At 38.4% G+C, this 17006-nt stretch overlaps 1 protein-coding gene across 1 annotated transcript in view; it reads left to right on the top strand.

Annotated features, from left to right (window-relative positions):
• The first annotated feature begins 1725 nt into the window (after nt 1–1725).
• The window catches only part of MPDZ (multiple PDZ domain crumbs cell polarity complex component), a 754223-nt gene continuing 738942 nt past the window's right edge, over nt 1726–17006 (top strand). The window contains exon 1 of the mRNA XM_053699987.1: nt 1726–1845. The gene's annotated coding sequence lies outside the window, so the exon portion shown is untranslated. The remainder of the gene's footprint in view (nt 1846–17006) is intronic.

Below are 17006 nucleotides of genomic sequence, written 5' to 3'. Positions count from 1 at the left end.
AGCCCCAAGCTTGCACACAGTTGGAACAAATTAGCACCCACCAGACAGTGTATACAAAAAAGCACAGTAACTTTCTATAACCACCTTGCATGTAAGGTCGTAGCTAGTCTGGTGGTCCTGGTGATAGGTGACAGGCAGACTCCATTTGGGGTTCCGGACATATAATCTGACGGTCAGTGTGAGACCCAAACCAGGAACGAGGCGGAGATATGATAAGAGACGATTAGGTGCAGCCACGCCTATCCCACGGATAACTACACCCAAAAACAAAACACATTTCCACCTAGTATTGTTGTCTGGCTATAACCACGCTCTCCCTTGTAGAGCTCCACCAGTTTCCACTGCAGATCACGCCCTACGTGTGCGTGACCACGCCCATTTGTTGGAGCTTTCCCGCCTACAAGCTCTCTCAGCTACCACACACACACACACTGTAGTTAAAAAAAGAAAAAAATAATTTCGGTTTTCGGCAGGGGCATCCTGAATTTTCGGTATCGGTTTCGGTCCAGAATTTTCATTTTGGTGCATCCCTAATTACAATTGATGAATAAACTCCATCTAAAATATTGCTAGCATTCCGGATCTGTTATACAAAGGGGAAAGTTTACCAACACTTTTAACGAGGTGCCACTTGTACTTTTTTACAATGCAGTTGATACATTTCACACACCCACTCTATAACTTTATTTAAAGATATAAAAATGAGTGGGTAAGATATTCAACAGCTGCATTGTAAAAATATCTCCATACAAAAAAAAAAAAATTAAAAGTATTCCAACTGTAATTTGTTAAGATTATTTTGCAGGCATTGGCAAATCCAAAGCATTCCAGGGATAATTCTGTGAAAATCCTCTTGATATAGTTTACATGGTCTCATGTGCTTGAGTGAATCATGATGCCAAATGTAAATAAGCTTGTGTTCAGATCTAAACAATCGTTGTGTTACAAGGTCAGGAAAAATTGCAGCATGCCTCTAGCAATGCATGAGGGAGTACTCCAGCCTGTCTCTGTTCAATTTGCATAAGTAAATTACAAAAAAAAAAGCAGACAGTATAGACAATTATTAAACACTGCATTGTGATTCCTACGATTCATTAAACAATTTTGGATTATACTTAGATTTTAATGTTACTGATTTTAAAGAGAACGCTACATACACTGTCTAAACCCATTATATCCTAATATATAAGGCAACGATTGAGTGACCTTTTACGTAGGTTACCCTTATACCACTTATTAGGAAGGAAGTACGCATTAATAATTTGTATCTGTTGCATATCAGTATCGTATTGCACAACAGCATTACAGTATAATGTTACTTACAGTTGTACTAAGAAAAATATGAACATGTATGTGTTATGCTTGCAAAGGATGCAGACAGCAGACCTCGATTAGGCTAATACCCAGCAGTGTTAACAGTTTCCCGTTTGCAATTTGGTCAATGCTCCCAGTACATACACCCCCCAGAAAAGCAAAAATCTAACGGTGCAATCATCATTAATATCCTTTTCTGCGGTTACTAAGTAAAGCACGTGACCGCCTGTGAGAGATGCTTTTCTGCCAGCCAAAGGGTTAAAGATGATTTCGGTCATTCCATTCCACTCCTAAAAACTTTATCAGCCGACACAAACATCCCAATCCTCCTACCTCTTTGTTCCCTGCCTCTCCCCCCATAAAGCTGGCCAGCCCCCACTGCCCATGACATCAGAGCGCCGGCAGCGGCATGGCGTCACGGGCGTGTGTGTACCAGGGGCTACATCCACTGCCCGGGCCCTGATGTCTTTAATACCGGCGGGCACCGACCGATGAAACCTGTGTTTGGCAGAATACAGCGGGATCCAACAGGTGATTAGTGATTACTGGGCTGGCAGCTGGAGACAGAAGGAGCTCTGGGGCTGTGTATTATTTGCTGTATTTGTCCTGTATGAAATAGCGAGTGTGTGCGCACTGTTACCTAGAAACACATATACATACTTCTACATATGTGTATTGTGTAGCACAGGGCGCACTGGCTGCGCACACACATATACAACACCAGTTTATGATATTACACATTTTTGTGTACTTCTCTTGTTTACCTGTGGCATAACAGATGACTAGCTTTTACCATAATTGTGTATGTACAGAGCACTGCTGTATTTAATAATACCCCCTTTATCGCACGAATGTTTAAAAGCAAGTTTTTTTATATAGTTCAAACTATTAAGGGGGAGTCTTTAATAAATACAAATATATTATTAGTGTTTTGTTTTTCAATACTGCAAGAGCTTTAATAGATGGACAGTGTCAATGCACACACACGATTACAACTATAAACTACATGTAAACGTCTTAGAATAAAAACAAGAAAACGGTTGCATTTACATTTACAGTGCTCAATATCTAGTAGCATGAATGAACATTGTATGCATGCAATTTTGAACTGTACTCATAGCATGTTTAACCCTTTCGTGACAGGGTTAAAGTGCCTACATCGGAACAACTGTTCCGATGTAGACAAATTGAAACTACGCGATCGTGCATACGATCGCGAGATTTCAATTATTGGATCGCATCTGGGGGGCGTCCCTACAATCCTAGGAACGCCCTCCAGACCGCGATTAAATCCCTGAAGCACGGAAGGCTTCAGGACAGCCGTTTCGTTATGACGTTCCATTCCGTCATAACGGCTTTAAAGCCCAGTCTAATTATGACGGAATGGAACGGCATAACGGCTTTAAAAGGTTAAAAAAAGGAAACATAATTTCACTATTTAGTTATGAATCCCCTTCACTATTTTTCTCACTAAATTACATTGTTTATAATAGTTAAAATGTGTTACAAAAAACAAGTGAAGAATTCATTGTTTTACCCCTTCAGGACTATTCATTGATGTATACAATGTTCATGCATGATGCAAGATACCGCTAGATTTAGAGTTTTGTCGGTAACGACCCGCGTAGCTAACGCATACTTTTTCCCCCCCCGCACCTTTTAAATACCGCTGGTATTTAGAGTTAACAGAATGGCTGCGTTTTCAGTGCGTTAGGCTCCAAAAAGGGAGCATAGAGCATATTTACCGCCACTGCAACTCTCGATACCAGCGGTGCTTACGGACAGCGGCCAGCTTAAAAATCGTGCTCAGTGCACGATATCCCCATAGGAAACAATGGGGCAGTTTTGAGCTTAAAAAAAACTAACACCTGCAAAAAAGCAGAGTTCAGCTCCTAACCGCAGCCCCATTGTTTCCTATGGGGAAAACACTTCCTAAGTCTGCACCTAACACTCTGACATGTACCCCGAATCTAAACACCCCTAACCTTACACTTATTAACCCCTAATCTGCCGCCCCCCGCTATCGCTGACACCTGCATATTTTTTAACCCCTATCTGCCGCTCCGTACACCGCCGCAACCTACATTATACCTATGTACCCCTAATCTTCTGCCCCTAACACCGCCGACCCCTATATTATATTTATTAACCCCTAATATGCCGCCCCCAACGTCGCCTCCACCTACCTACAATAATTAACCCCTAATCTGCCGACCGGACCTCACCGCTACTATAATAAATGTATTAACCCCTAAAGCTAACTCTAACCCGAACCCTAACACCCCCCTAAGTTAAATATAATTTAAATCTAACGAAATAAATTAACTCTTATTAAAATAAATTATTCCTATTCAAAGCTAAATACTTACCTGTAAAATAAACCCTAATATAGCTACAATATAAATTATAATTATATTGTAGATATTTTTAGGATTTATATTTATTTTACAGGCAACTTTGTATTTTATTTTAACCAGGTACAATAGCTATTAAATAGTTAATAACTATTTAATAGCTACCTAGTTAACATAATTACAAAATTACCGGTAAAATAATCCTAACCTAAGTTACAATTAAAACCTTACACTACACTTTCAATAAATTATTAAAATACCTACAATTAAAACCTAACACTACACTATCATAAATTAATTAAATACAATACCTACAAATAATACAATGAAATAAACTAACTAAAGTACAAACAATAAAAAGGAAACTAAGTTACAAAAAATAAATAAATATTTTACAAACATTAGAAAAATATTACAACAATTTTAAACTAAATACACCTACTCCTAAGCCCCCTAATAAAATAACAAAGACCCCCCAAAATAAAAAAAATGCCCTACCCTATTCTAAAATTAAAATAGAAAAGCTCTTTTACCTTACCAGCCCTGAAAAAGGGCCTTTGCGGGGCATGCCCCAAAGAATTCAGCTCTTTTGCCTGTAAAAAAAAACCCATACAATACCCCCCCCCCCCAACATTACAACCCACCACCCACATACCCTTAATCTAACCCAAACCCTCCTTAAATAAACCTAACACTAAGCCCCTGAAGATCTCCCTACCTTGTCTTCACCACGGCGGGTTCACGATCAATCCAGAAGAGCCTCCGATGTCTTGATCCAAGCCCAAGCGGGGGGCTGAAGATGTCCCATGATCTGACTGAAGTCTTCATCCAAGCGGGAGCTGAGAGGTCCATGATCGGGCTGAAGTCTTCTATCAAGCGGCATCTTCAATCTTCTTTCTTCCGGATCCATGGTCATCCCGCCGACGAGGAACATCCATCTTCACTGACGACTTCCCGACGAATGACGGTTCCTTTAAGGGACGTCATCCAAGATGGCGTTCCTCGAATTCCGATTGGCTGATAGGATTCTATCAGCTAATCGGAATTAAGGTAGGAAAATTCTGATTGAGCTGATGGAATCAGCCAATTAGATTCAAGTTCAATCCGATTGGCTGTTCCGATCAGCCAATAGAATGGCGAGCTTCAATCTGATTGGCTGATCGGATCAGCCAATCGGATTGAACTTGAATCTGATTGGCTGATTCCATCAGCCAATCAGAATTTCCTACCTTAATTCCGATTGGCTGATAGAATCCTATCAGCCAATCGGAATTCGAGGGACGCCATCTTGGATGACGTCCCTTAAAGGAACCGTCATTCGTCGGGAAGTCGTCGGTGAAGATGGATGTTCCCGCGTCGGCGGATGACATGGATCCGGAAGAAGATTGAAGATGCCGCTTGATAGAAGACTTCAGCCCGATCATGGACCTCTTCAGCTCCCGCTTGGATGAAGACTTCAGTCGGTTCATGGACATCTTCAGCCCCCCGCTTGGCTTGGATCAAGACATCGGAGGCTCTTCTGGATCGATCGGTGAACCCGGCGTGGTGAAGACAAGGTAGGGAGATCTTCAGGGGCTTAGTGTTAGGTTTTATTTAAGGGGGGTTGGGTTAGATTAGGGGTATGTGGGTGGTGGGTTGTAATGTTGGGGGGGGGGGTATTGTATGTTTTTTTTTACAGGCAAAAGAGCAGAATTCTTTGGAGCATGCCCCGCAAAGGGCCCTTTTCAGGGCTGGTAAGGTAAAAGCGCTGTTCCATTTTAATTTTAGAATCGGGTAGGGCATTTTTTTATTTGGGGGGTCTTTGTTATTTTATTAGGGGGCTTAGAGTAGGTGTAATTAGTTTAAAATTGTTGTAATATTTTTCTAATGTTTGTAAATATTTTTTTAATTTTTTGTAACTTAGTTCTTTTTTATTTTTTGTACTTTAGTTAGTTTATTTCATTGTATTTATTTGTAGGTATTGTATTTAATTAATTATTGATAGTGTAGTGTTAGGTTTAATTGTAGATAATTGTAGGTATTTTATTTAATTAATTTATTGATAGTGTAGTGTTAGGTTTAATTGTAACTTAGGTTAGGATTTATTTTACAGGAAATTTTGTAATTATTTTAACTAGGTAACTATTAAATAGTTCTTAACTATTTAATAGCTATTGTACCTGGTTAAAATAATTACAAAGTTGCCTGTAAAATAAATATTAATCCTAAAAATAGCTACAATATAATTATAATTTATATTGTAGCTATATTAGGATTTATTTTACAGGTAAGTATTTAGCATTAAATAGGAATAATTTATTTAATAAGAGTTAATTTATTTCGTTAGATTTAAATTATATTTAACTTAGGGGGGTGTTAGGGTTAGACTTGGCTTTAGGGGTTAAAAAATTATTAGAGTAGCGGTGATGTCCAGTCAGCAGATTACGGGTTAATTACTTGAAGTTAGGTGTCGGCGATGTTAGGGAGGGCAGATTAGGGGTTAATACTATTTATTATAGGGTTAGTGAGGCAGATTAGGGGTTAATACATTTTATTATAGTAGCGGTGAGGTACGGTCGGCAGATTAGGGGGTTAATGCTTGAAGTTAGGGGGCGGCGATGTTAGGGAGGGAAGATTAGGGGTTAATACTATTTATTATAGGTTATTGAGGCGGAGTAGGGGTTAATACATTTATTAGAGTGGCGGTGAGGTACGGTCGGCAGATTAGGGGTTAATAATTGGTAGGTAGGTGGAGGCGACGTTGGGGCGCAGATTAGGGGGTTAATAAATATAATATAGGGGTTGGCGGTGTTTGGGGGCAGCAGATTAGGGGTACATAGGGATAACGCATGTGGCGGCGGTGTTGCGGTCAGCAGATTAGGGGTTAAAATTTTTTAATAGAGTTGCGACGATTGTGGGGGGGACCTCGGTTTAGGGGTACATAGGTAGTTTATGGGTGTTAGTGTACTTTAGAGCACAGTAGTTAAGAGCTTTATGAACCGGTGTTAGCCCAGAAAGCTCTTAACTCTGTTTTTTTTCTGCGGCTGGAGTTTTGTCGTTAGATTTCTAACGCTCACTACAGCCAAGACTCTAAATACCGGCGTTAGAAAGATCCCATTGAAAAGATAGGATACGCAATTGACGTAAGGGGGATCTGCGGTATGGAAAAGTCGCGGCTGGAAAGTGAGCGTTAGACCCTTTCCTGACTGACTCCAAATACCAGCGGGCGGTAAAAACCAGTGTTAGGAGCCTCTAAACGCTGGTTTTGACGGCTACCGCCAAACTCTAATCTAGCCGTTAGATTCTGTAAATTAAAAGATACTAAACCCAAAATTGTTCTTCCATGATTCAGATAGAGCATGCAATTTTAAGCAACTTTCTAATTTACTCCTATTATCATTTTTTCTTCGTTCTATTGTTATCTTTATTTGAAAAAGCAGGAATCTAAGCTAAGGAGCCAGACCATTTTTGGTTTAGAACCCTGGATAGCACTAGCTGATTGTGGGTACACTTATCCACCAATCAGCAAGCACAACCTAGGTTCTGAACCACAAAATGGACCTTTAAAGGGACATGAAACCCCAAATTTTCTTTCATGATTTAGACTGAGCATACAATTATAAAAAACTTCCAAATTTACTTCTATTATTTAATTTGCTTCCTTCTATTGTTATCCTTCCCGAAAGGTTTTTCTATGAGAGTTCAGGAGCAGCAAAGAACCTAGGTTCTAGCTGCTGATTGGTGGCTGCATATATATACCGATTGTCATTGGCTCACCCATGTGTTCAGTTTGAAACTAGTAGTGCACTGCTGCTCTTTTAACAATTGATACCAAGGGAATTTAAGCAAATTTGATAATAGAAGTAAATTGGAAAGTTGTTTAAAATTGTATGTTCTACCTAAACCAATAAATATTTTTTTGGGTTTCATATACCTTTAACTTAGATTTCTGCTTTTTCAAATATATATATATATAATATAATATATATATATATATATATATATATATATATATATATATATATATATATAATATATATATAATGTGTGTGTGGTGTGTGTGTGTAAATCCCGAATTCCAAAATCCTAACCTATTCTAAAAGCCAAACTTTTTAAATTATACAAAATTGCCAGTATCTTTGGGTTGGTTTTTGGGTTCTAAAATGCAAATTTTAGAAGTGATGCACTGAAAATGGAAATTCTGGCCTGAAACCAAACCTGAAAGCCGAAACCAAAAATGTCTTTCTTTTTTTTTTTCTTCATATATTATTTTTTATTTTTTTTTGCATAATTAGTACTATTTAATGAATTAATAAATCTTAATTGAAAAACTCAAGTCAATAAAACAAACACACTTTTATTAAAAGTAACATACTAAAATATCTTAAAAACAATAATATGCTATTCAATAATTTTACAAGAAAAAAAATCAGACCAAAAAAAACCATAATGCCATTTTTTGTCCAAAATGTTTCGGTGCATCCCTTCTTAAAACAATATAAAATATCAATATACTGTATTATTCTTTATTTAGTTCTGTGTAACAGAATCAGATTTTAACGTTTTTTTTTTTTTTTTACCAATTATCCAAATAAAGTATAGTCCTAGAAAACGATTATTATATTTCAAAACAGTAAGCAAGTAAGGGACTCAAACAGCAGCTCTTAGGCTAGTATCAAATTTGAAATATGGTACACAATAATTTTAACCAAAAATAACAGGCAAAACCCCCGAAATAACCAAAAATGCAATTTTCTGTCAAAACTTTTCTGCAGCCTAAATGCGATGCATGACTAAATTGTAGTACCTACATTTATTTTAAACAACAAATATTACATTTCTGATTACATTACTGTACTATCTTTCTGAGGCTACTATGTGTACAAAAGTATTAAAAAATCATATAACAGAGCAAGGGATGACCGTGGAACTTAACCACAGTGGATAGCTCAGGCTCCGTAACGGACTCTGATACAGCACCTGAACAAGGCATACCGTCTGATATGCAAGTTGAAAGAGGGGTGACAACGAGGTCAAACAATGGAGGAGGGGGCGCCCCCACCCGAGGAGGGGCAACATAAGATGCAGACCCCCATGTCAAAGGAGATGAAAGAGGATATGGTAGTGAACATCAGCCAAAGGATGCTCACAGAAGATGACTGATTATTGCTTCAGAAAGGATTATCTTTTGTCCCTACCAAATACACAGACACATTTGAATTGCATATTGACATGCAGGGATTTCAAAGTTCACTCAGGTTAAAGGAATTCTTCAGAGATGCACAAGGTCAACAGAAACCAGACTTCAGAAGGAAATGCAGTTTTGACCCTAAAAGTACTAACCACACGATACAAACCTTTTGCAAAAAAATGGAGAAGGATCTGAATAGATCAACAAAACAACAAAAGGAAGCAGTCAGGTTCAACCTGAGTAAAAAAGAGAGAGCAGCCATGAAGAGTTTGGCTGACGATAACACTATTGTGCTAAGGAGAGCGGACAAAGGTGGGGCAATTGTCATCTTGGATTACAGCTACTGCCGGGAAGAAATACTCTCCCAACTGGATGATACGTTGGTTTATTGCAAATTGCCAAGAGACCCAACCCAAAAGTTCAAGAAAAAGATAGATTATCTTACGGATGTATATAATGACAAATGGATAGACCAACAAATAGTGGCATACCTCAAGGTTGATTACCCAAAGACTCCAATCTTCTATACACTACCTAAGATCCTCAAAGACCTCCCGGACGCCCCATCGTCTCTGCGGTGGGATCCATACTTCAAAAACTGGTGATTTGTGTGGATAGCCTACTGCAACCCCTGGTCCAGAACATGAATACATATATCAAAGACTCCATCAAAGTTATCATGTCCCTTAGAGACCTACATGTCAAGGAAGAAGACTTGCTAGTGACACTAGATGTCACTAGCTTGTACACGTTCATCCACCACCAAGAAGGCTTGGCAGCAGTGAGGAAACAGCTATTGAAATATCCATATGTGGGTCCACCTATTGAACTCATACTGGATTTATTGGAGACATGCCTGCAGAAAAATTACTTTAGTTTTGAAAAACAGTTTTTTCTCCAACTTATGGGCACAGCTATGGGCTCCAGCGTGGCACCTTCATATGCCAACTTATTTATGTCAGAATTTGAAAACAACGGAACAATGTGCTTCCAAAGGTCAGAAATCATCTATTTCAAGAGATATATCGATGACCTACTACTGGTATGGACAGGAAGAGGACCTCATAACATGGTTCAATGAACTCAACTCAGAACATCAGTCATTGAAATTCAAGATGAATCACAACAGGAACGAGAGGGAATTCCATAGGATTAGCACCACATTGTACTGAAAACCGACGGATAAAAATTCTTTATTGGAGGCTTCGAGCTGCCATCCGCCTGCCTTGAAGAAAGCCCTTCCAAAATCACAATTCATCAGGGTTGTAAGAAATAAAACAGATGAAAAGCAAGCAGAAATACAAGTGGATGAGATGAGACAACGTTTCCTACAGAGGGGGTACCGTAACCGACTTCTGAATGAATATATATCTGCACTGAATGACAAGGATGTCAGAAACAAAAAGATGAATGTAGTGAGTGAGGACAAAATGACGCTGGCTATGACATACCCAGCAGATAAAAATGAGTCTGGTAGAATTTTAAAGGATAATTGGGAGATACTCTTCAGTGATCATACACTACTCTTCAATAAGATGGACACACCACGGATTAGATTCAGAAGAGGAAGATCTTTAAAAGACATTCTACAAAAAATGGACCCACACATTGCTACAAGACAAAGACATGGTTGGATAATACAAAACCCGGTTGCTACAAATGTAGCGGTTGTATCACATGTAATGGAATGCTGACGGGATCCTTCTTTCATCATCCGAGGAACAGGAAGAAATACTTCCATAAACACAGGTTGACATGCACCACCAAATTTGTGGTATATTTACTACACTGTCATTGTAGTTTGTTTTATGTAGGAAAAACGAGTGATGATCTGAGGACAAGGATGGCTAACCATAGAAGCGCCATCCGTGCAGCTATCAAGAACAAAGAGTCAGAACAACCTGTGGCACGCCACTTCCTACAGAACAATCATAATGTATCAGAGTTGAGCTATACCCTCATTGATCATGTCCCTCCTTTGACAAGAGGAGGGGACCGGAATAAGATACTTATACAGAGAGAGGCTAGATGGACTTTTGAACTGCACACACTGATCCCGAAGGGCCTTAATACTAAAATCGAATGGCACAGCTTTCTGTAACGTCCCAGTGCCAATCTCTCCATGCCTAGCACAAATTACATTTCTGTATTTGCTAGATGTGTGTATATATATATGTAATTCAAGTTCAGTTTAGGCAACTTAGTTAGATGTAACATTGTGTGTAATTTTGTGTCCAATTTTCTGTTTGTACACTGCTGCGTTGCGCCCGGTCTAATATTGACCAAGGGTATATTAGTTAATTGGCGCTATGTATATGCCCTTACTATGGTCAATTGTGTTTTATTTTATTTTGTGTTTATATGCTTTCCAATAGAGGTAGCCATTTGAGCCCTAGGAATAGTTATAATAGCCCGGTATTAATAAAAAGGTGTCTTGACATGCTGAATATAAATTTAGCGTTTTTAACATTTCTTTATGTTTTTATGTTTATATGTATTTTCTGGGTAACAGTAGAGATAGTTAACACACTGGACATTATGTGTCTAGCATGCGATTAGTTGCTAAGTTACACATATCCACAGCGTCCATTAGTGATGCTTGCACAGGCACTGGGTAATTACCACTACACATAATTTGGTAAACGGATGTTCTATAAGTCACGTTAGCGGATATTATATGGTCACTTTAAATAGCACACATATGTTGTCAATTGTTGTATAGATTCTACTGCTTTGGTGCATCTAGAATTCTTAGTGTTTGGTTGCTAGACTACATGCAATGCTTATTAGTGATGTATGCTAAGTGCTTGCTAACACCTGGTTTTGCACACAAGGTAATTAACACTTATTTGAAACACATGTATGTGAACAGGGTATTTAAGGGAGGTTGTTGAGCATTTCATTGTTGTTTGTTTGAGTCTGAGGACGAGGGGGTAAAACCATTGAAACGTCACTCTGTTGGAATAAAAGTTTTTTGCTACTTCAAACCCGGTGAGTGCCTGCTTTTGTTGGAGATCTATGAAATATGTTTGCTGAGCACCCCGGTCAAAAGGATTGTATTGTGAGTGCTAAACTGCTGTGTACTGTTACTGGTTACTAGTGGAGATCCCCAAGGGTTCAGTTCTTGGGCCTGTTTTGGTTTAACATGTTATAAGTGATATTGGAAGTGGGCTTAAGGGGAAGGTTTGCTTGTTTGCTGATGATAACAAAAATTTGTAACAGGGTAGATGTTCCAGGAGGAGTTGATCAAATGAACTGTGATATTAATAAACTAGAGGACAGGTCAAATAAATGGGATCTGAAATTTAATATTACCAAGAGCAAAATTATGCATATAGGATCCAAAAACCCAAAGGCCAATTATAGTCTCAATGGTACATTACTGACTGTAATTAAAGAAGAAAGGGTTTTGGGAATTTTATTTCAGATGATTTAAAATTTTGTACACAATGCCGCAGTGCAGCCAGCAAGGCCATTCAAATGCTTGGTTGCATTGGAAGAGGTTTTTAGTAGCAGAAATAGCAAGGGTTCTTATGCCACTATAACAGATCATTAGTTAGACCAAATCTGGAATACTGTTAACAGTTCTGGAGACCATATCTTCAGAAAGATATAAATAAACTAGAAGCTGTCCAACGGAGGGCTACTAAAATGGTACATGGTCTAAAATATAAAACGTACAAAAGAAAGACTCTATGATCTAAATATTGTAGTATAGAGGATAGAAGGGAAAGAGGTGATATAAACCTTCAAATATATGAAGGGACTTAATAAAATAGAAACTGAAAGCATTTTCTCAAAAAAATAAATGCCAAAACAAGGGGTCACAATCTAAAGTTAGAGGGTAGCAGATTCTAGGAGAAATTTAAGGAAGCATTTTTTTAAAGAAAGGGTGTGGATTCATGGATTAAACTTCCATTTGAGGTGGTAGCACAAAGAACTGTAAAGGAATTTAAAAATGCCTGGGACATGCATAAGGCTATCCTAAGAGAAAAAGTAACATGTAATATGGGTGAACTTGATGGGCCTTTTTAGTTCTTATCTACCGTCAAATTCTATGTTTCTACTGGATATTTATATATATCTATCTATCTATCTATCTATCTATCTATCTATCTGTGTTTTTCAGAGAAATGTTTGCTAGCCGGGTGGCATTAGGATGTAGCTGGGTTGGGTCAAGTGTAATATTTGCTAATATTATATAATTTTCTGCTAAACAAAGCACACATTAATTGCACAATTTATCAGTAAATGCATTACTTGATAATTTGTGTAATAAAATTGAACACTTTTGATACTGGCTAATTTTAGCTTTTATAATGGCTAAAATTTTCGCTGGGGTGGCCAGTAAATCAGCCAGGTGGTGCATACTCTAAAAAGGTCCTGGGGGAGAACACTGTATGTGATACACAAAGAATTACTGGGGTATACTATGGCGAGCCAGGGTATCAACCTAAATACAGTCACTATAAAGTTGAAGTTTCAAAAGATGCGAGGAACCATAATCAAATAAAATAAATGGAATAAAGTGTAATCCAGAGATATCCCAGATAAAAGTCCATATGGAATGCTAAATGATTGAGATATGCCTTTCTCTGAATGAGTAATGATTAATAGAGATAAAAAAATGTCCCCCGTAGTACTCCCTTATTGTATTCTACTTACAGTCTACTACTCAATCAGAGAGGTTATGGGAAGAGCAGTGTATAATTATGAAGCCTCCACGGATAGTGATGTTCTTTCCACCAGATGGAGTTCTTCCGCTGTATTCCACAAAGGCTCACAGATCTTGATTCAATATAATCTGGGCTCCACTCCCCGCATTGATGCAGATGATCATATAAATAGGGGCAAGACAAAAGGTCACATTTATAGTGTAATAACGTTTATTCAACTGTGAGATAGTATAAGTATAAATATGCACTTACAATTTAATACCTCAATGACAAATGAGGTAACAATATGGCATAAATGAGACAAAGTAAAGCCTCAAGCACGATAAGTAAAAAGAATAGAGGAAACTGCACCGGCCGGTTGCAGTTATAATCCGTGGTGTTTGGAAAGTATATGAGTCAATTCCGGCAAAGAATAATGGTGTACTATAAGTGTACACTCGCACCTGACCGCTTCGAAGGATAAGCACAATCTGCTCCTTCCTCAGAGGTTTCTTGCCGAAATATCGCCCTGTGGTCTCTATTTAAAGTTTAGCGCTAACACGCCTCTTCTATTTGTTGGGATCTGTCTGGTGAATACTAAACACTTCTTCTATATATCGTCTCACGAGGGGCTTGGTCTCTCTTAGCCAAATACTTGTGAGCTGCAATGAAGCAGGTCCGAGAGAATGCCCAGTGTTATCGTAATTCTGATAGGAGCAGGGGTTGCACACCCTCACATACACGTCACAAAAGTGACGTGTGACGACGCGTGTCTTTAGTTACTAACCTGCAAATGTTTTACTCTTTAGGATATCCCATAGGTTGAATATCGCTCATGATGGTATTATTTGCTAGTGACCTTCGGGTGTTAAATCTAAGAGATCTTAAAGAGCTGTGTTTGATTTTAAGAGATCGAGTACAGATAATCATATCAACATTTTTCTAAGAACTGCTACTCTCATTTAAAATCGATCGATGTCTATAAAAGACTCCAAAAATAAAATAAAAATAAGATACATAGGGGGCTATAAATTATGACTTAAAATAAAAGATTAAAAAATGTGTTTTTTAAATCTTTTATTATAAGTCATCATTCCTATTAATAAACAATAAAAATGTCCCATTATATGATGAGTTATATTATATTATATAGATCCAAAAAACCCTTTTTAAATTATTGCTGTAGTATTTATTTGACCTAGGTTTAGTATTATAATTATAAATACAGAACATGGAGTTTTAGTAGTAGTTTTTTATAAATAACCTCCTTTTTTTAAATCATTTTTAAATTCTTTTCAATTCTATTAATTTATACATAACTATTTATATGCAACTTTTTTTTATAGCACCTATGCATTTTTATTTATTTTTTTGAAGTCTTTTCGGATTGACTCATATACTTTCCAAATACCACGGATTATAACTGTAACCAGGCTGGTGCAGTTTCATCTATTCTTTTACTATCGTGCTTGAGGCTTCTACTTTGTCTCATTTATGCCATATTGTTACCCTCATTTGCCATTGAGGTATTAAATTGTAAGTACATATGTATACCTTATACTATCTAACTATTGAATAAACGTTATTACACTATATATGTGCCCTTTTGTCTTGCCCTATTACATGATCATCTGCATCTGCAGGGAGTGGAGCCCAGATTATATTGAATTCAAGATCTGTGGCCCTTTGTGGATACAGCGGAAGAATTCCATCTGGTGGAAAGTACATAACTATCCGTAGAGGCTTCATAAATTATACACTGCTCTTCCCATACCTCATCTGATTGAGGTAGTATCCTGTAAGTAGAAATACAATAAGGGAGTACTACGGGGACATTTTTTTATCTCTATTATCATTACTCATTCAGAGACAGTGCATATCTCAATCAATTTAGCATTCCATATGGAGTTTTTATCTGGGATATCTCTGATCTGGATTACACTTATTTTAGTTGATTAATGGTTCCTGCATCTTTTGAAACATCAACTTATAGTGACTGTATTTAGGTTTCATACCTGGCGCCATAGTATACCCCAGTATTCGTTGTTTCTCATTTTACTGCCTCAGGGATATTCTAGGAAAAGATATCCCGCCTTTCTGGGTGTTGTACATATAGCAGCCGGTATCCCCTATCGTATTCTAGGCAACTGTGAACTTGTGCATTTACATATTTTTGTCATCAGTCTTACCTATATATTTATATAATATATGTATGTGAGTGTGTATGTGCCACTACCTCTTTCACTTTTGCACTCTGTTTGCAACAAGCTCACTTCTATACATGACCTCTTTATCTCTCGCTCCCTCAACCTTCTGGCCCTAACAGAAACCTGGCTCTCTCCCCTAGACACAGCATCCACTGCTGCTCTGTCAAATGGGGGTCTCCACTTCAGCCACATTTCTCGGTTCAGGTAATAGTCAAGGAGGTGGTGTAGGTATTTTACTTTCCTCTCGTTGCACCTTTCAACAAATACAACCCATCTCTTCCCTCACATTTTCCTCATTCGAAACCCACATGATTCGCTTATTCTCTCCTCTCTCTATACATGTTGCAGTCATACACTGACCCCTGGCTACTTCAACTCATTTCTAGATCACTTGGCTACCTGGCTAACTAATTTCCTTTCCTCAGACACCCCTGCCCTCATTCTTGATGACTTTAACATCCCTCTTGACAATCCCACTGCCTCATCTGCAAAAACAACTTCTGCAAACTCACTTCCTCTTTCGGTTTGTCACAATGGACTGATTCTCCCACTCACACAGACGCCACTCCCTTGACCTGATCTTTAGCTATCGATGTACTCTCTCAAACTTCGCAAACTCCGTCTTTCTGACCACCATCTCCTTACTTGCAACATATCATCCCTCCCTACAACTCTCCCTCCTTCTACTCCTCACACCAAACCTCACAGAAGCATTATGTCGTTAGATCAGCAACAGCTTGCTAATTCCCTCGAACCTCTCCTCTTATCCTTCTCCTCCTTTTCCTGCCTGACCAATCTATCTGCCACTATAATTCCACCCTTACATCCGTCCTTGACAATATGGCCCCTCTTACCATAGCTCGGAAATCACACACTCATCCTCAGCCCTGGCATACTTCTCTGACACGGTACCTACACAGATGTTCCCGTACTGCTGAGCGCACTGGAGAAAATCTCAGAGTTCAGCTGATTTTCTTCATTACAAATTCATCTTGAACTCCTACTATTCTGCCCTTAATCTCCATAAGCAACACTACTTCTCTACTCTTATCTCTAAACTTTCTTCAAACCCAAAACGTCTGTTCTCCACTTTCAATACTCTGTCAGCTCAAGACTTTGCCAGCCACTTCATTGGCAAAATCGACTCCATCAGAAACAAAATCAGCTCTCAACATAATTCCATTCTCTCACCCCCTCAAATGCTCTCAATTAACCACAACCCACATAACCTTAAACTTAGCTCATTCTCCCCTGTTACTGAGGAAGAAGTTTCGGCACTTACACTGCGCTCTCACCTCACTACCTG

Source organism: Bombina bombina, chromosome 2 (assembly GCF_027579735.1).
Source record: "Bombina bombina isolate aBomBom1 chromosome 2, aBomBom1.pri, whole genome shotgun sequence".
Lineage (NCBI taxonomy): Eukaryota > Metazoa > Chordata > Amphibia > Anura > Bombinatoridae > Bombina > Bombina bombina.
Note: the sequence above shows the minus strand (reverse complement) of the source record. Positions and strands in the feature narration are given on the sequence as shown.